At 39.9% G+C, this 18,440-nt stretch overlaps 1 protein-coding gene across 5 annotated transcripts in view; it reads left to right on the top strand.

Moving 5' to 3' along the window:
• fut1.L (fucosyltransferase 1 (H blood group) L homeolog) overlaps positions 1-18,440 on the top strand; it is a 32,141-nt gene that overhangs the window by 1,018 nt on the left and 12,683 nt on the right. For 2 of the 5 annotated variants that reach the window (XM_018226392.2, XM_041569635.1), the window contains exon 1: positions 13,654-13,835. The exons of 2 other annotated variants lie outside the window; for them this stretch is intronic. The gene's annotated coding sequence lies outside the window, so the exon portion shown is untranslated. Of the gene's footprint in view, positions 1-13,650; positions 13,836-18,440 lie in introns of those variants that run through there. One more of the 5 variants, XM_018226393.2, reaches the window with a different exon arrangement.

Raw genomic sequence — 18,440 nt, 5'->3', positions numbered from 1 at the left:
CGGGTATACCCGCGGGTCGGCGGTTCTGCGGGTTTGCGGGTTGCGGGTCGGGCTGCGGATCTTCTCAATATAAATATTTGCTCCTTTTTTCTGGTCACGCCCACTTCCGATGATGTCATTTCCGGTACACAATGACAGCACTTCCGGTTTTACTCCCTTTTTTCTGATCATATCTACTTCCGATGATGTCACTTCCGGTTTATAATGACTTCCTGATTCTTGATGGTCAGCGGGTCGCGGGTCCGGGTTGCAGAGAAGGTACTTGCGGGTCGGGTTGCGGGTCCAAGCGGGTAAGAATGCGGGTTGCGGGTGCGGGTTGCGGATTGCAGGTTGCGGGTACGGGTCGGGTTCGGGTCCCAAAAAATGGACCCGCGCAGGACTCTAGGAACTATTATCAAGAATGCTTGGAACATGAGGTTATCTGGATAACACATCTTTCTGTAATTTGGATCTCCATACCTCAAGTCTACTAGAAAATCTTTTAACATTAAATAAACTTAATAGACTAGTTTTGCTTCCAATAAGGATGAATTATATCTTAGTTAGGAACAAGTGGGAGCTGTTTTCCAGTTTATGGGAGATGGCCTTGTAATGTAAAGTAGGGATGCACCGAATCCAGGATTCTGTTCGGGATTCGGCCAGGATTCGGCCTTTTTCAGCAGGATTCGGATTCGGCCGAATCCTTCTGCCCAGCCGAACCAAATCCAAATCCTAATTTGCATATGCAAATTAGGGGCGGTAGGGAAAACGTGTGACTTTTTGTCAGAAAACAAGAAGTAAAAAATGGTTTCCCCTTCCCACCCCAAATTAGCAAAGGAATCGTTTGCCTCTGTAATTTGTAGTTTTCTGGATAACAGGTATTGGACTTATTATCCAGAATCATCGGGACCTGGGTTTTCTGGATAACGGGTCTTTCTGTAATTTGGATCTCCATACCTCAAGTCAACTAGAAAATCTTTTAACATTAAATAAACTTAATAGACTAGTTTTGCTTCCAATAAGGATGAATTATATCTTAGTTAGGAACAAGTGGGACCTGTTTTCCAGAATGCTCGGGGATCTGGGGATTTCCAGATCATTTAAAATCATTTAAAGCATGTAATTATTAAATAAACCCAATAGGCTGGTTTTGCTTCCAATAAGGATTAATTATATCTTAGTTGGGATCAAGTACAAGGAACTATTATATTATTACAGAGAAAAAGGAAATTATTTTAATAATTTGGATAAAAAGGAGTCTATGGGGATGACCTGTCTGTAATTTGGAGCTTTCTGGAACACTGGTCTCCAGATAAAGGATCCCATAATTTATTGGCAGTATACATCTAAATCTACCATAATCTTTTGAAAAGATAGTTGTTCTTATATAAATTAGCCAGAATTCCCGCCAGGCACACTGCACTCCTACTTCCCCATTAACCTCTGGGTTATCTATATTATATAATATGTCCCTGCACCCCTGTATGTATTAATGTAAAAGGGCAGAAAAATTAACCAAATTTAGGTGCTTAAAGTCTACAAACATGTTATTCCTAAAAAGGGCTAAAAAGCTAGGCACCTAAAATCTGGCTTTGTAAAAATTTTTTAAAAAAATCTCAATCATAAGCGTAAAAAAAATCCTCCATGAAGAAAAAAAGCAATCAGTGCCACAAAGCTCAAGCAGAATAAAAAAAAAAACTCCCTTGTGTTTTTGGACATCGACAGGTAATAACTATGCCCCTTAAATTCAAATGACTTTAAATGGCTGGGTAACTGAACACAACAATTCTTGTTTACAATATATTTTATTTTTTTCAAATTTAAAGATGCAGGTTTTTGATTTGTCAGATTTTTGTTCAGAATTCAGTATTGGGACTTAGATAAAAATAATGCCTTCGGTCATATTAATGAACATATTTCAAATGGAAATTGCAGTTTGGCAACAGCTGGAGGGCCACACAATGGAAATCCCAGATATAATGGAATGAATGAATACATTTATCTCTGTATAGAAATAAACACCTCCATGTTAAGGACTTTAATTGTTAGTCAAATAAGAGCATAAGGCTTGGACTGAACATGCTTTTTGCCTATTGTTTTAATTTAAAATCTATCGTTGAGCTAAACATTGCAAAGATAGAAATTGATCCTCTCCATGTTTGGTCCTGGCAAGGTAGATAAGCAGTATATCGGTATAAGTGACCTTCACCCTTTGCTGTGACTGTTTTGCTAGCAGTCGTTCAGGGGGATTTCACAAGGACCAAACATGGAGTAGCTTTAATTTCCCTCTTTGTCTGGAGATGCTTTTTCAACCTGTAGATCTTTAGCTGCTGGAGAGGTGTGGGGGGCATCCTGAAGGGCAGTTAGAATGACATTTGCCTATTTTCTGTCTATACTGAAATTATGTATACTGAATAATGTTGGACTGGGGGGTCAGGGCCCACCATGGCTGCCTTATCAGGGGCCCACACGCACCCACTCCAGACCCCCAACTCCCTCCCAACTTCAGGGCCCCCCTTCGGCAGCCCATTAATGCTGCCCAAGACCAATGTGTAATGTTGACCCACTGCCCACAACTCTGTTTTACATATTTCTATCACTGGTTGATGGATCTTACATAGTTACATAGTTACATAGTTAAATTGGGTTGAAAAAAGACAAAGTCCATCAAGTTCAACCCCTCCAAATGAAAACCCAGCATCCATACACACACCCCTCCCTACTTTTAATTAAAATTCTATATACCCATACCTATACTAACTATAGAGTTTAGTATCACAATAGCCTTTAATATTATGTCTGTCCAAAAAATCATCCAAGCCATTCTTAAAGGCATTAACTGAATCAGCCATCACAACATCACCCGGCAGTGCATTCCACAACCTCACTGTCCTGACTGTGAAGAACCCTCTACGTTGCTTCAAATGAAAGTTCTTTTCTTCTAGTCTAAAGGGGTGGCCTCTGGTACGGTGATCCACTTTATGGGTAAAAAGGTCCCCTGCTATTTGTCTATAATGTCCTCTAATGTACTTGTAAAGTGTAATCATGTCCCCTCGCAAGCGCCTTTTTTCCAGAGAAAACAACCCCAACCTTGACAGTCTCCCCTCATAATTTAAGTCTTCCGTCCCTCTAACCAGTTTAGTTGCACTTAGTCTCTGCACTCTCTCCAGCTCATTTATATCCCTCTTAAGGACTGGAGTTTAAAACTGAACTGCATACTCCAGATGAGGCCTTACCAGGGACCTATAAAGAGGCATAATTATGTTTTCATCCCTTGAGTTAATGCCCTTTTTTATGCAAGACAGAACTTTATTTGCTTTAGTAGCCACAGAATGACACTGCCCAGAATTAGACAACGTGTTATCTACAAAGACCCCTAGATCCTTTTCATTTAAGGAAACTCCCAACACATTGCCATTTAGTGTATAACTTGCATTTATATTATTTTTGCCAAAGTGCATAACCTGCATTTATCAACATTGAACCTCATTTTCCAGTTTGCTGCCCAGTTTTCCAGTTTAGACAAATCACTCTGCAAAGTGGCAGCATCCTGCATGGAACCTATAGTTCTGCACAATTTAGTATCATCTGCAAAAATAGAAACAGTACTTTCAATGCCCACCTCCAGGTCATTAATAAACAAGTTGAAAAGCAAGGGACCTAGTACAGAGCCCTGTGGTACTCCACTAACAACACTGGTCCAATTAGAAAATGTTCCATTTACCACCACTCTTTGTAGTCTATCTTTTAGCCAGTTCTCTATCCAGGTACAAATACTATGTTCCAGGCCAACATTCCTTAATTTAACCAGTAACCTTTTGTGTGGCACTGTATCAAATGCTTTAGCAAAGTCTAAGTAAATCACATCCACTGCCATCCCAGAATCGAGGTCTCTACTTACATTCTCGTAAAAAGAAATTAAGTTAGTCTGGCAAGATCTATTACGCATAAAACCATGCTGGCACAAACTCATAGTATTATGATTTGCTATGAAGTCCAGTATCTTATCCTTTATTAACCCTTCGAAAAGCTTTCCTAATACTGACGTCAGACTAACTGGCCTATAGTTTTGAGGCTGAGAACGGGATCCTTTTTTGAATAGAGGCACCACATTAGCAATTCGCTAATTCACTGGTTGATGGATCTTGATTCATTGTCTGTTATGACAAATGGAATGAATTAATTTAGGTGTAGTGTCAGTCTTCAGCTCAACAGCCAGACCTATGTGGACCTGTAACCACAGCAAGATGACTGGTTATGTTTTCATACATCTGTACTTTTTAAGTGCCTGGGACCTTTCCCTTTAACTGAGCCCTTAAAGGAAGTAGTGAATGGCACCCTAGATGTTCCTCTGACTGGAAGGAAGTGTGTTGCTTTAGAAGTGTTAAACCATCATTTCTGTTGTTAAAAGATGGATTTGAGAGAGGAAATCTTTTGCAACGCTGTGTTTTGCAGCTATGTGTAGTGCCAGATATTATTAGGTGCTGTTGTGGGTACAAATGTCTTTATTACAGAATAGAAGCAACCCTGTGTCATAGACTTGTTTAAAGTAGAACTAAAGTTTAGGAAGTAGGGAAGAAATATTGCAAATTATGTTCTGAGATTCTGTACCAGCCCAAGGCAACTACAGACATTTAGGAATGAAGATCTGTGTCTCCAAAGATGCCCCAGTAGCTCCCCATCTTCTTTTCTGGTGATTCACTGCACATGCTCTGTGCTGCTGTCACTTACTGAGCCTAGGGACCCACTCACAATATACAGTACAAATAGAATAGAAATGTCACAATATAAGGCTGATTAGTAATTAATACAGATAATTACTACATGGCAGCACAGAAACCAGTGCAATTAGCATCAGAATTTAATAATCAGCCCTGTAGCATCAGTTTATATTACAGACAAACCTCATTTACTGCTGGATAATTTTTGACAACCCCTAAGCTTAACTTCTCAACAGCTGCTCAGAGCCCACTGAGCATGTGAGTGTCACAGACACTTTCCAAGATGGTGACCCCCTGTGACAAGTTTGAAGTCCTGGATCATTACTGCTATTGACAAGCTGACAGGCTGGTGCAATAAGTTCAGTATATAAAATATTAGGGATGCACAAAATCCACTATTTTGTATTCGGCCAAACCCCCGAATCCTTCGCGAAAGATTCGGCCGAATACCGATCCGAATCCTAATTAAAGTCACACGATTTCCCTCCCCGTCCCAATTTGCATATGCTAATTAGGATTCAGTTCGGCCAGGCAGAAGGATTCAGCCGAATCCTACTAAAAAAAGGCCGGATCCTGGCCGAATCCCGAACCGAATCCTGGATTTGGTGCATCCCTATAAAATACAGCATTTGTATTTGTTTTTACGGTGATGTTCTCCTATAAATCATCTTCTCAGCAATATTACCCAAACCATTTGGGGAACTAACTGTTGTACATAGATGATTCAACCACAACCATTGGTTCCATTTTGCTATATTCTGCTCTATTTTATAGTCATGTGTCTCTGGGTTCTGTCTACATCGAGATATCACTACCTCCTTATGGGTACAGATTTGTTCTTATTTGTTCTTGCATTCAGTGCACAGTAAATAGCACTCACAATAAATATTCCCATATGAAACTGCTCCAATTTACTGCATTTTGTATTTATATTTCATCTACTGAACCATATAAGAAAGCCTTGGGCCTATAGCGAGGGGCATAACTACAGATGAAGCAGACCCTGCGGCTGCAGGGGGGCCCAGGAAGTATAGGGGCCCATGAGGCCCTAATTAATGAGTAATTTCAACGTATATTGGTAAAACGGGACAACTTCTGCATATGTTGAGGGCCCTAAAATGAATTTGCTGTGAGGTCCAGTAACATCTACTTATGCCACCGCCTATAGCATACAAACTATTTTAACTGGCACATCGCTAGTTGCAGGCAAAACCCCCCTTCCCCAATTGTACTTGCTTTCAATTCAAATAAATGGGAAATGTTCTCCCTATGGCAGATTCTAATAGTGTCGGTGTGCCATACTGTATGTCTGGAATGGGGTCTAAACCCAAATAGAAACTGATGTAAACTTAGAGTGCTCCGTTAGGTAATTTATATATAATTTCAGTTTTTAGAGCTTTATGAGATAATAGCAGTTTTAGACTGCTAGTACCAGGCGTTCAAGCTCAGCAGCTCTCTTTCAGAGTGTCCGCAACCCTATGGTCAGTGAGGGTTTTTCCAGTGTGAAGGCGTGCTGTCAGTAATTGAGTGTTACCTGATCTGACCCTGCTTAGGATTCATACTGTTTGTCTATCTATAATGTAAAAATATGTAAAATGTAAAAATATGTAAATATAGTCTCAGTTTTTATCGCCCTTTTATTATTTATAGGGCACCAACATATCACGAAAAAATGTTTAAACGCGTCGTAGGTGACAGCAGATAGTTCTCTGGGAATAACTGCAGGTTAATGTGTGTTTCATAGCCTTTATTTTGCATTTTTACTCCATGTTGGATCTTCAGAATGAGTCTCTGTGTAAACCCCATGGGTGAGCTATTAGTGGCCAAATAGTAAATCAGTATAGTCATATAAAAAATGCAATGTCCGGTATATAAATACAGGTATGAGATCTATTATCCACAATGCTCGGGACCTGGGGTTTTCCGGATAACTGATCTTTCTGTAATTTGGATCTTTTATGCCTCAAAGGGGTTGTTTACGTTTGGATGTCATTTTAGTATGATGTAGAGAAAATTTGCATTTGGTTAAAATGTTTTGAGTTATTTAGCTTTTTATTCAGCAGCTCTCCAGTTTGCAATTTCAGCAGTCTGGTTGCTAGTGTCCAAATGACCCTAGCAACCATTCACTGATTTGAATAAGAGACTGGAATATGAATAGGAGAGGTCCTGAATAAAAAGATCAGCAACAGAATGTATTAATAATAATAAATGTGTAGGCTTACAGAGCATTCGTTTTTTTTAGAAGGGGTCAGTGACCCCCCCCATTTGAAAGCTGAAAAGAGTTAGAAAAAGAAGGCAAATAATTCAAAAACTTTAAAAAAGAAAAAAATGAAGGGCAATTGAAACATTGCTTACAATTGGCCTTCGTGACACAGCCCTGTCCTGGTTCTCTTCTTACATCACCAATCGTTCCTTCAGTGTCTCCTACAATGGAGTATCATCTTCTCCCCTACCTCTTTCTGTTGGAGTTCCTCAAGGCTCTGTCCTGGGACCATTACTATTCTCCCTCTATACTTCCTCCCTTGGCAAATTAATAAATTCGTATGGTTTCCACTACCACCTCTATGCTGACGATACTCAGATCTATCTCTCATCTCCTGATCTCAACCCAGAACTCCTAATTTACGTCTACTCCTGCCTGTCCGCTATCTCTACCTGGATGTCGCAACGCTACCTTAAATTAAACCTCTCTAAAACTGAAATGGTTCTCTTTCCGCCAACTAACACCAGTAGCATCCCCGAAGTATCCATCATAGTTAACAATTCCACTATCACCCCCTCTCCCCAGGCCCGGTGCCTTGGGGTTATCCTAGATTCTGCCCTGTCATTCACTCCTCATATCCAGTCACTTATTAAATCATGTCACTTCCACCTAAGGAATATATCCAAAATACGATCATTTATCACCCAAGACGCTGCCAAAATTCTTATTCACTCTCTCATCATATCGCGTCTAGACTACTGTAACTCTCTTTTAATTGGCCTCCCCCTCCAGAGACTGTCACCTCTCCAGTCCATAATGAACACTGTTGCGAGGCTCATACACCTCAGCAACCGCTCCTCCTCTGCCTCGCCATTCTGTCGATCCCTGCACTGGCTTCCATTACCTTTCAGAATCAAATTCAAATTAATGACACTGACTTTCAAAGCACTTCATAACTCTGCCCCACTCTACATCTCTGAACTCATCTCTATATACTCACCCACTCGCTTGCTACGCTCCTCTACTGACCTGCTACTCAACTCTTCTCTCATTACCTCCTCACATGCTCGCATTCAAGACTTTGCAAGGGTTGCACCCCTCCTCTGGAACTCTATCCCACGGTCTGTCCAACTTTCTCCCAACCTTTCTGCTTTCAAAAAATCTCTGAAAACGCACTTCTTTCGAGAAGCCCCTCACTCTGCTAAACTACCAAACGCAACACCACATACAGTACCACATTTCTCACCCACTTAATTCGATCTTGCCCACTCCCACACCTTGTGTATTACTCCCTTCCCTTTAGACTGTATGCCTATGCATAGGGCCTCCCTCACCTTTTTGTACCTGTATTGATTGTGATGTTTGTTACTCCATATTTTCTATGTATGTAATTCATGTGATTTAGTTGTATAATCACATTTACTTTACAGTGCTACGCAATATGTTGGCGCTATATAAATACATTTTAATAATAATAATAATAATAATAATAATAATTCTATAACATACTAAAAGTTAAAAAGTCTAAAAGTCTACTAGAAGATCGTGTAAACATTGAATAAACCCAATAGGCTGGTTTTGCTTCCAATAAGGATTAATTATATCTTAGTTGGTATCAAGTACAAGGTGCTGTTTATTACAGAGAAAAAGGAAATCATTTTTAAAAATCTGAATTATTTGGATAAAATGGAGACAACCTTTCCGGAATTCTGATTTTTATGCATAAGGGGTTTCCGGATAATGGACCCCATACAAGGTCCTCTAAAGAAACTCTTATAGTTAACCCCCTCCGGATAGAAGTGTTCACACTCCTCCATAAATATTGACCCTCCGGGGTAAATTTATGAAAGAGTGAAGTTCCGCCACTAGAGTGAAATTCCGCAGCTCTCAATTCATTTCTATGGGATTTTGAAAGGCGTATTTGTCAATGGGTGAAAGTGAAATTTCACCCTTTGATAAATACGCCTTTAAAAACCCCATAGAAATTAATGGGAAGTGGCGGAATTTCACTCTACTGGCGGAACTTCACTATTAAAGGAAAACTATACCCCCAAAATGAATACTTAAGCAACAGATAGTTTATCTCAAATTGAATGACATATTAAAGAATCTTACCAAACTGGAATATATATTTACATAAATATTGCCCTTTTACATCTCTTGCCTTGAACCACCATTTCGTGACTCTATCTGTGCTGCCTCAGAGATCACCTGACCAGAAATACTACAACACTAACTGTAACAGGAAGAAGTGAGGAAGCAAAAGGCACACCTCTGTCTGTTAATTGGCTCATGTGACCTTACATGTGGTTTGTATGTGTACACAGTGAATCTTACGATCCCAGGGGGCGGCCCTTATTTTTTAAAATGGCAATTTTCTATTTATGATTACCCAATGGCACATACTACTAGAAAAGTATATTATTATGATAATGGTTCATTTACATGAAGCAGGGTTTTTACACATGAGCTGTTTTACTCAGTATCTTTTAATAGAGACCTACATTGTTTGGGGGGTATAGTTTTCCTTTAACTTCACTCTTTGATAAATATACCCCTGTGTATCTATACCACAATTGCTGTGTGTTAACTGATGGTGTCACCTAACTCTGAATGCTTAGATACAGTGCTCACCTCCTCGGAACCCCTTGTCCCCCTAAGGCATTCATTATTCAGCCACCTATTTCTTTTATGAAATGAATATTATTCTCCACGTTGTTTCTTTTGTTTTCGTAACCCAACTTCCTGGGTAGATAAGAAACTCCGGAATGAACAAGATATGACATTGTATTCCCCAAAGCTTCTAATTTACAACCTACGCCATAGGTATTCAGTGTCTCACCGCAAGTCAATGCACTCGAGGCCTCCCTTCTTTGGTATCAAACGTCTTTTGTGTTTTCTTAGTCCTTAATCCTTTCCCCCACGGGGCTAACTGCCTCGCCCATACTTAAAGGGGAACTATCGTGAAAATGATAGAAAATGATTTCAGTAGGCTTCAGCCTACTGAAATAAGAAACTTTCTAAATACAATCAATTACAAATTATGTGCGTTTCTGAAATAATCAAATTCATCTTCACTATATTTCTCTCTGCATCTGTCTCTCTTCGTTCTCTCCCTTTACTAAAGAGCGTTCTCGCCATCGTGACGTCATTTCGGGACTTTTCCGATTTACTAACGCCTATATAGTATAATTGCCAAAACTGCCTTATATAAAACGTAACCTTTAATAAAATTAGGCTAAAAAGAGGAACGCCCACAAATGACAACCCACTGCTAAAAGCCCATTAGACGCAGTGCAGGAACAATGTCCTTAAAAAACATTCATTTAAAAACCAGCAAGGTGGTATCTTAATCAGCCAACAAACCCACTTCGCCGGTAGTAGTATTAACCATTGGTTACAGTGCAAACACTACCCGCTCCCACACTTCCATATGTGCCCCAAGTTTGCCAGCAAAAACTGCCTGTCTACGTAGGGACAAAGTGGGAGCTAAGCTGCCACGTCCACCTATGCCGCCCAACGCGTTTCGCTGACTTCTTCAGCTTCCTCAGGGGCATAAGTGGTGGGCGCTCATCTTTTCGAAGTTTAAATAGGCATTCGCGCCGCTTGTTCATGCTAGTCGTGCGAGATTACGCTGGGCGCGATTTCCGGGTATTGCGCATGACATCATCAAAAAAGGTGGTAGAGACGTTAGTGCGCCCTTTCGCTGGCGTGCAAACACAAACTTGCAGTGTGATTGCCTTAGTAACACTGTGTTCACAGCTTTATTCTGAGTTTATTCTCTTTCTGGAGCATTTGCTTAGTTAAGCACATATTTTATATAAAGTATGGCGAGTTTTCTTTCCAATCCCGGTTATTTCAGCAAATGGCAGGCAGAAGCTGAACAACTATTGAACCAGCTAAGGTGTCTGATACCAGTCTAGCAATGGACTCAACTTAAACAAACAAAGCTCTGGTGGGAAGTCACCACCCTAGATAAATATCTAGGACACTCAATTGTACCTAGAGGTCTTAGGATCAAACTCAGCCCGGCAGGAGCACCTTATTAAGGAAGGGTTCTTGGAAAAATGGCATAACATACTTACCAATTGTTCGTTAAATTTGATGCGTCTAATTAACGAAACAGAGGAGGGGGAATTGGGTTTAATTAATATTGAGGTTGACAACCATTTGAAACTCGTCCAAGAACACAGGGAAAACGAGGCATTTACCCGATTTGAGTCAGAATTACAAGGGAATATAGATAAACTTGCGTCTGAGTTGAAAGCACGTAAATGGAAAAAATGTAATCGGGATAGAACTGACTTTGCCACGGGGCATGTGTATTCCACTGAACGCAAACCACGATCTATTCAGCGTCATTTTGGGGGCCACTCTTTCTCTATAGATCCCACTTCTGACAGTGATCTTAATGACGGTGTAGGTCAATCCGATAGGGATTCCTTCAAGAGCAACAGGGCACCTTTCTATCAGAATAAGAACAATAATTTGGCTACACAGCCGCTTCCTTCCACTTCTCTGATTAGCCCCACCTCCTCCACTTCTTCCTCTTTTTAAGAGCAGCGCCACATGGAGGGCCCTGCGAAAAACAGATTGAGGGACAGGAAGAGGTGGGGGTACAGTCGCCGGTACAACCGGTAAAACAAGTTGGTGCACTGCAAATCTTTAATCTATCCAAACTGCTACTCACTAAACATCAAACATCTGCCCTTGAAACGGGCCTGTCCTTTGCACCTACGTGCTCATTTAATATATTGAATTGGATTAAGGATTTGCATCTCTTTGGTAGAAAGCATCTATTACAAAAGCATTTCTACAAAGCGGACACACAAGAACAGTGGTCGGCTGAAGAGAAACGGGCTTTACGCGACACGTGTGAACTTTTGGAGGACAATATAACGGTTAGGAGCGAAATGAAAGGGCCATTCACTAATCTTAGACCAAAAAGTACCTTCACTCCCCCCAACTCTATCTGTACCAAAGTAGAGACTTTCATTGAGGGTTGTACACGTGACCTTAAAATCTTACATGATAACAGTAGAGATATGAAGGCTCATAAGGTGAGCAAATGAATGTTTTTTAAGGACATTGTTCCTGCACTGCGGCCTCATGGGCTTTTAGCAGTGGGTTGTCATTTGTGGGCGCTCCTCTTTTTAGCCTAATTTTATTAAAGGTTACGTTTTATATAAGGCAGTTTTGCCAGTTATACTATATAGGCGCCACACTGAACTAGTTTTCTTGGAAGTGAGTGTTTATGGACTAACGGTGTATTGATTTCACTTCTTCTTTTTCTTCTCTTGTGATTAGTAGTTTAATCTACACAAACTTGCAGTGTGATTGCCTTAGTAACACTGTGTTCACAGCCCCTCATTTCATTTCCTGCAATATAACAACTCTTATTTTCTTTTATTAAGTTTCTCTGGGCTTGTGTAGTGTAATGTATTGGCTGCAACAGATACGTCCCTTCAACTTTAACTTCCCACCGTATACAAATTAGGCAACGCTAGCGCAACTTGGATTTGCTTGCTGAATTAACGCTAGCGAAACGTCCCCATCGCTCGGCGCCCTGGATGCAATTTAGCATTTTAGTGAATTTTCGTTGTCCTGGTGAATTTTCGCCTGGCGAAGTGTACAATGTGATCGAAGCCGTCCCTGGCGAATTTCTGGAGGTTAGTGAATTTGCCCCGTTCATGCAGAGTTGGGTGTCAGATATTGATTGGCAGTTAGATCCAATATACAGTATCTTATAGGGGGGCTCCTTTTGCCTAGAAGATGTATTAGAGCTCACTCTATTAAAATGACCAGACATCATGTCTCTCTACATGCAGAATTTGTACAAAAGGCAGTTATTTTGTTTGTACTGGAATCAGTTAATAGAGTGAGCTCTAATGCATCTTCTAGGCAAAAGGAAGCCCCCCTATAAATCTGTCAATGACTATTTGACACCCAACTGCTGCATGAAGATAGAATGAAAGAAAACAGATGCTGAGAGAGGGATAGTGAAGATAAAATGATTATTTCATAAACAATGCAGGATTTTTAAATGTTTGTATTTAGAAAGTTTCTTTTTTTCAGTAGAAGGACGCTTATATTAAATTTTCATTTTTGCGATAGTTCCCCTTTAATTCCCCAAACAGAAACCTTCAGACCCGTCAATGTAAATTTGCCAAATATATCTATTTCAGGTTCATTTATTTCTATTTGCACTAATGTGAATTTTTTTTACCTCTCACTTGGGGTGGCACAGATATTGTTCATTAGGGGGACTGGTCACGTCAGGTCATTAGTATCCTTGCTTTATGACCAGCGTCCTAAAAACCAAACAAAAAAAAAAAAAAGTTATCTTTGTTTTGAGTCGTTGTCTATTTGCATTTCACCTGTGTTGTAAACAGCAGCTACTGTATAATTAGATGTTCCTGTTCTTAGGGTGTCACATTAATGCAGGGAAATAGTGATGGGCGAATTTGCGACGTTTCGCTTCACCGAAAAATTTGCCAATTTCAAGCGAAATTCGCAAAATGGCGTAAAATTCGCGAAATGGCGCCGACGTCTTTTTTGCGGTCGTTTCGCGAATTTATTCGCTGGCAGCGAATCACGCAAATTCGCTGCAAATTCGTGCCTGGCGAATAAATTCGCCCATTACTACAAGGAAATAACAGGTATGCCTAAACCCTTGTTTTTTTGTAAACTTGATTGGGACAGCAGGATAGTGGGATAGCCTGGGGTGGAACATGAACAATGATTGTGAAACAAGCCAGACTGGATTCCATCCAGGAACAAGACAGGGCTCGATTTTTTAAGAAGTGCAGGCTGCATCTTAATAAGACAGTTCAAGCTTGGCACAGCGAGGTAGACAACAGCGGAACTGGCTGAGAGAAGCTCTTTTTGGGAACAGCCATGGCAAGGCCGACTGACCTAATGGGAAACCACAGGTACAGGAGACGTCTACAGATCTCTCAGTAGGAGAGGTGACTACTACATTTTTTGCCTCTTGCTACTACGGTGCACCCCTTTGTATCCAACCACAGCCATAAGAAGACATATTGCCCTTCAGAATGGCTGCTACATATTAGATTTAAAGGAGCACTAAACCGTGAAAAGGAATATGGGTAAAAATGCCATATTTTATATACTGAACTTGCCGCACCAGCCTAAAGTTTCAGCTTGTCAATAGCAGCAATGATCCAGGACTTCAAACTTGTCACAGGGGGTCACCATCTTGGAAAGTGTCTGTGACACTCACATGCTCAGTGGGCTCTGATTGGCTGTTGAGAAGCTAAGCTTAGGGGTCGTCACTAATTATCAAGCAGAAAATGAGCTTCCCCTGTAATATAAGCTGATGCTACAGGGCTGATTATTAAATTCTGATGCTAATTGCACTGGTTTCTGTGCTGCCATGTAGTAATTATCTGTATTAATTACTAATCAGCCTTATATTGTGACATTTCTATTCTATGTGTACTGTATATTGTGAGTGGGTCCCTAAGCTCAGTAAGTGACAGCAGCACAGAGCGTGTGCAGTGAATCAGCAGAAAAGAAGATGGGGAGCTACTGGGGCATCTTTGGAGACACAGATCTTTACTGCTAAAGGGCTGTGGTTGCTTTGGGCTGGTACAGAAGCCCAAAACATAATGTACAACATTTCTAGCTACTTCTTAGTTAGGTTTTAGTTCTCCTTTAGGGAGCTATCAAAATCCTATTTTATCTCAACATTTACGTGCTACTAACTCCGATCAAATCCGCTCGGGTTTCTTTACGCTTATTTATTATTACATTTTCCGGAACATTGCTTTGCGGGGGGGAAAAAAATCAGATTTTCACGATTTTTTCGGATTTTTCACCTGAAAACTCTGATTTCTTATGCTTTTTTGCCCAAAAACTCATAAAACTTTGGGGTATTGCACGAAACCCTTCGTACATCAAAAAATCATTCAGATTTTTTCCATTGACTTGACAGGTCTGAGTTGTCGGATTGTCTGAATTCTGAATTTTCCATCCTTGGGGTTTAATAAATTCCGAAAAAATTCTTGATTTTTTTAAAAGTGCGATTTTATAAAAAAAAACAAAAAAAAACAAAAAACAATTTTTTTCTAGATTTTTGCATTTGTAGTTTAGTAAAGAACCCCCTTAAAGTATGAATGCCCTGTAGCATGGTGATATCTTGCTAGAATATTCAATGGACCTGTAACCTTGGGATTTCCCTCCTTACTCAAGCTTTGCCCATTCTGTCCTTGTTGAACCAATATTTGCACTTCTCTTACGTGACATATGTCTTTGGAATAGGGGCTTAGACTTTGATTTCTAAATGTATTAGTTGTGTAAATATCCTGTGTAGAACAAAGGGGCATCAACCAAATATTGAATGAGTTCCTACTACTGCTTTTTCCTTCTGGTTCTCCAGTTATTAATCTTTCATCCAGCCTCACCTTGCAGGGATAGCAGCTTGAGAATAAGGCATGTTTTGATGTCCTGGAGCTAAAGCAAATGTGTTTTGTTGTGGAAAATATGAGTGGAGATCAAGGGCTTGTCTGCATGAATTTATGATTTATACATTGGTTCAAATGTCTTAATTTCACAGTAAATTACACTGAATGAGGACACAGGTCATTAGCTTCTTATGGAGCAACTATTAAAACAAAAGGAGCAGTTTAAGGGAACAAAATAATTTTTAAGGGGAAAAGGGGCACAACTGGGAAGCTGTAAAATACTGAAAGCTTATTTTTAAGGCAGATTTACCCTTTAAAGGTGTATATATAGGATGTTGGAAGAGAAATAGTGGGCTAAATAAAGGGAGGCAAATAAATGTAAAAAAAGTGCCTGTTTGATTCCTGACTAAGGTCCCTGTTGGGAACCGAAACGTTGAGCAAAATAAACTTTTGGAAGATTGATTCAGCAAGTCCTGTGAGTGCCGCTCTTCTGCATTGCTTTTATTTATATAATTATAGGCCTCACATTGGGTATACTATTGTAATAGGCTTCAATCAGAAGACAAACTAGCTATAATGCTAGATCAGAGAAACTTTGTAGAACTACAACTCCCAGCACCTTTTCACGGAATTACATTTTCACTGCATTAAAGGGGTTGTTCACCTTCAAGTTCACTTTTAGTATGTTATAGAATGGACAATTCTAACCAACTTTTTAATTGTTTTTTTTTTTTAACGAATTCGAGTATCGAGTTTTGAATTAATTGCCTTCTGACTATTTCCAGTTTTCCAATGGGGGTCACTGACCCCATTTAAGCATCGAATGATCTGAAAGGCTACAAATATATTGTTACCGCTATTTTTTATTACTCATCTTTCTATTCAGGCCTCTCCTATTCATATTCCAGTCTCTCATTTAAATCAATGCATGGTTGCTAGGGTAATTTGGACCCTAGCAACCAGATTGCTAACATTTCAAACCAGAGAGCTGCTGAATAAAAAGCTAAATAACTCAAAAAACACAAAATAATAAAAAAATTACAACCAATTGCAAATTGTCTCAGAATATCACTCTCTACATCATACTAAAATGTCGTTTTTTTTTCCTGAACTTCTTTATTCCTGTAGTGACATTGCTTTACTGTACTTCTTTGTAACCAATAATTAACCAAGAATTAATTATAAGAGTAAGGACAGTGATGGGAATCTAGTTAACCTACCTCTGGAACTAAACTTCCAATGCAAAAATCATGAATGATTTTTTTTTTATTATAAAATCAGACTTTTAAAAAATCACAAATTTTTTGGAATTTATTAAACCCCATGGAAGGAAAAGTCTGAATCTGAAAATCCGGCATCTCAGACCTGTCGAGGTTGCATATAAGTCAATGGGAAAAGTCCCAATGATTTTTTGATGTGCCTGGGTTTTGTGCAATACCCCAAAGTTTTCAGGGGTGAAAATTCCAAAAAAATCATGAAATTTGTGGAAATCAGATGAAAAAATCCTGAAAAATCGTGAAAATCTTTTTTTACTGCAAAGCTAATTTTCGGGAAAATGTAATAATAAATAAGCGTAAAAAAACCCGAGCAGATTTTGATCGGAGCATGTAGCGGAAAACATTGAGCTAGATTCATAGTTTGATAAATAACCCCCTTAATGTAACGTAGAGGGTTATATTCTGAGACAATTTGCAATTGTTCTTTATTTTTTATTTTGTTTTTTGAATTATTTATCTTCTTGTTCAACTCTCCAGTTAGGAATTTTAGCAGCTATCTGGTTGCTAGGGTCTTAATGACCATAGCAACCAGGCAGTGGTTTGAATGAGAGACTGGAATATGAATAAGAGATGGCCTGACCTGAATACAAAGAAAAGTATTAAAAAATAACAATAACAAATGTTTTTTGACTGCCGGGGTCAGTCACACCCCATTTGAAAGTTAGAAAGACTCATAATAAGAAGGCAAATAATTGAAAAAACTATACAAAATTAAAAAAAAAGTCCAATTGAAAAGTTGCTAATAAAAAGTAACAATAACTATACATTTGTAGCCTTAAGGCCACCATACACGGCTGATAAAAGCTGCCGACAGACCGAAAGTCATCCAGATCTTGATCGGGCAGGTTAAAAAACGCATCTGTGTGTTTATGCGGATGCATTATGATCCGATCGTTGGGCCCTAGGGTTGCCACCTTTTCTGGAACAAAATACCCGCCTTCCAATATATTTATCTTTTTTTCCCTATTATTAACATTGGGATCAACCATCATTTTTACCGCTCAGGCCGGTAAAATACCGGCCAGGGCCCACGATCGGATCAACCCAATATCGCCCACTTCAATGTGGGCATATCCGGGAGAGATCCACTAGTTTGGCGATCTCTACTTCTATGGCCACCTTTACAGAGCATTGTTTTTTTAGATGGGGTCAGTGACCCACATTTGGGAGAAGGAAAGATTTAGAAAAAAAAGCAAATAATTAAAAAACCGTAAAAAATAAATAATGAAGACCAAATAAAAAGTTACTTACAAAAAAGTTACATTCTAAAACATACAAAAAATTAACTAATAGGTGTTATACCTTTGTGTTATTTATGTATACCCTTTTTGGAGGGGGGTTGCCAGAAGCGTAACTAGAGGGGGGCGGGCCCTGGCGCAGGACGCGCAGTCGGGCCCCCGCCCCCCTCCGTACACCCGGAAACTGTCCGGTAATGTGCGCCGCGCATCGCTGCGCGGACTGCGGGGGGGCCCTGGGGGGGTGCGGGCCCTGGCCCGCTCGCACCCCTGCTCCCCCGGTAGTTCCGCCACTGGGGGTAGCTATCTGGTTACTAGGGTCCAACTTTCCTAAGCAACCAGGCAGTGGTGTGAATGGGAGATGGGAAGATGAATAGGAGAGAACATCATAAAAGCAAACATTATAACAATTAGCAATAACAGTAAAGTTGTAGCCTTACAGAGAAATCTTTTTGTTTTTGGTTGATGGGGTCAGCGACCCCCATTTGAACACAGAAAAGAGGGAATCAAATACAATAAAACTATAAAAGAAAGCAAAGGCCCTTACACACGGCCGTTTTTGCCTGCACAGGAGTAGACGCACTCAATTATTGTGAAGG

Source organism: Xenopus laevis, chromosome 7L (assembly GCF_017654675.1).
Source record: "Xenopus laevis strain J_2021 chromosome 7L, Xenopus_laevis_v10.1, whole genome shotgun sequence".
NCBI classification, from domain to species: Eukaryota; Metazoa; Chordata; class Amphibia; order Anura; family Pipidae; genus Xenopus; species Xenopus laevis.
This window is presented reverse-complemented; position numbering and strand designations above follow the sequence as displayed.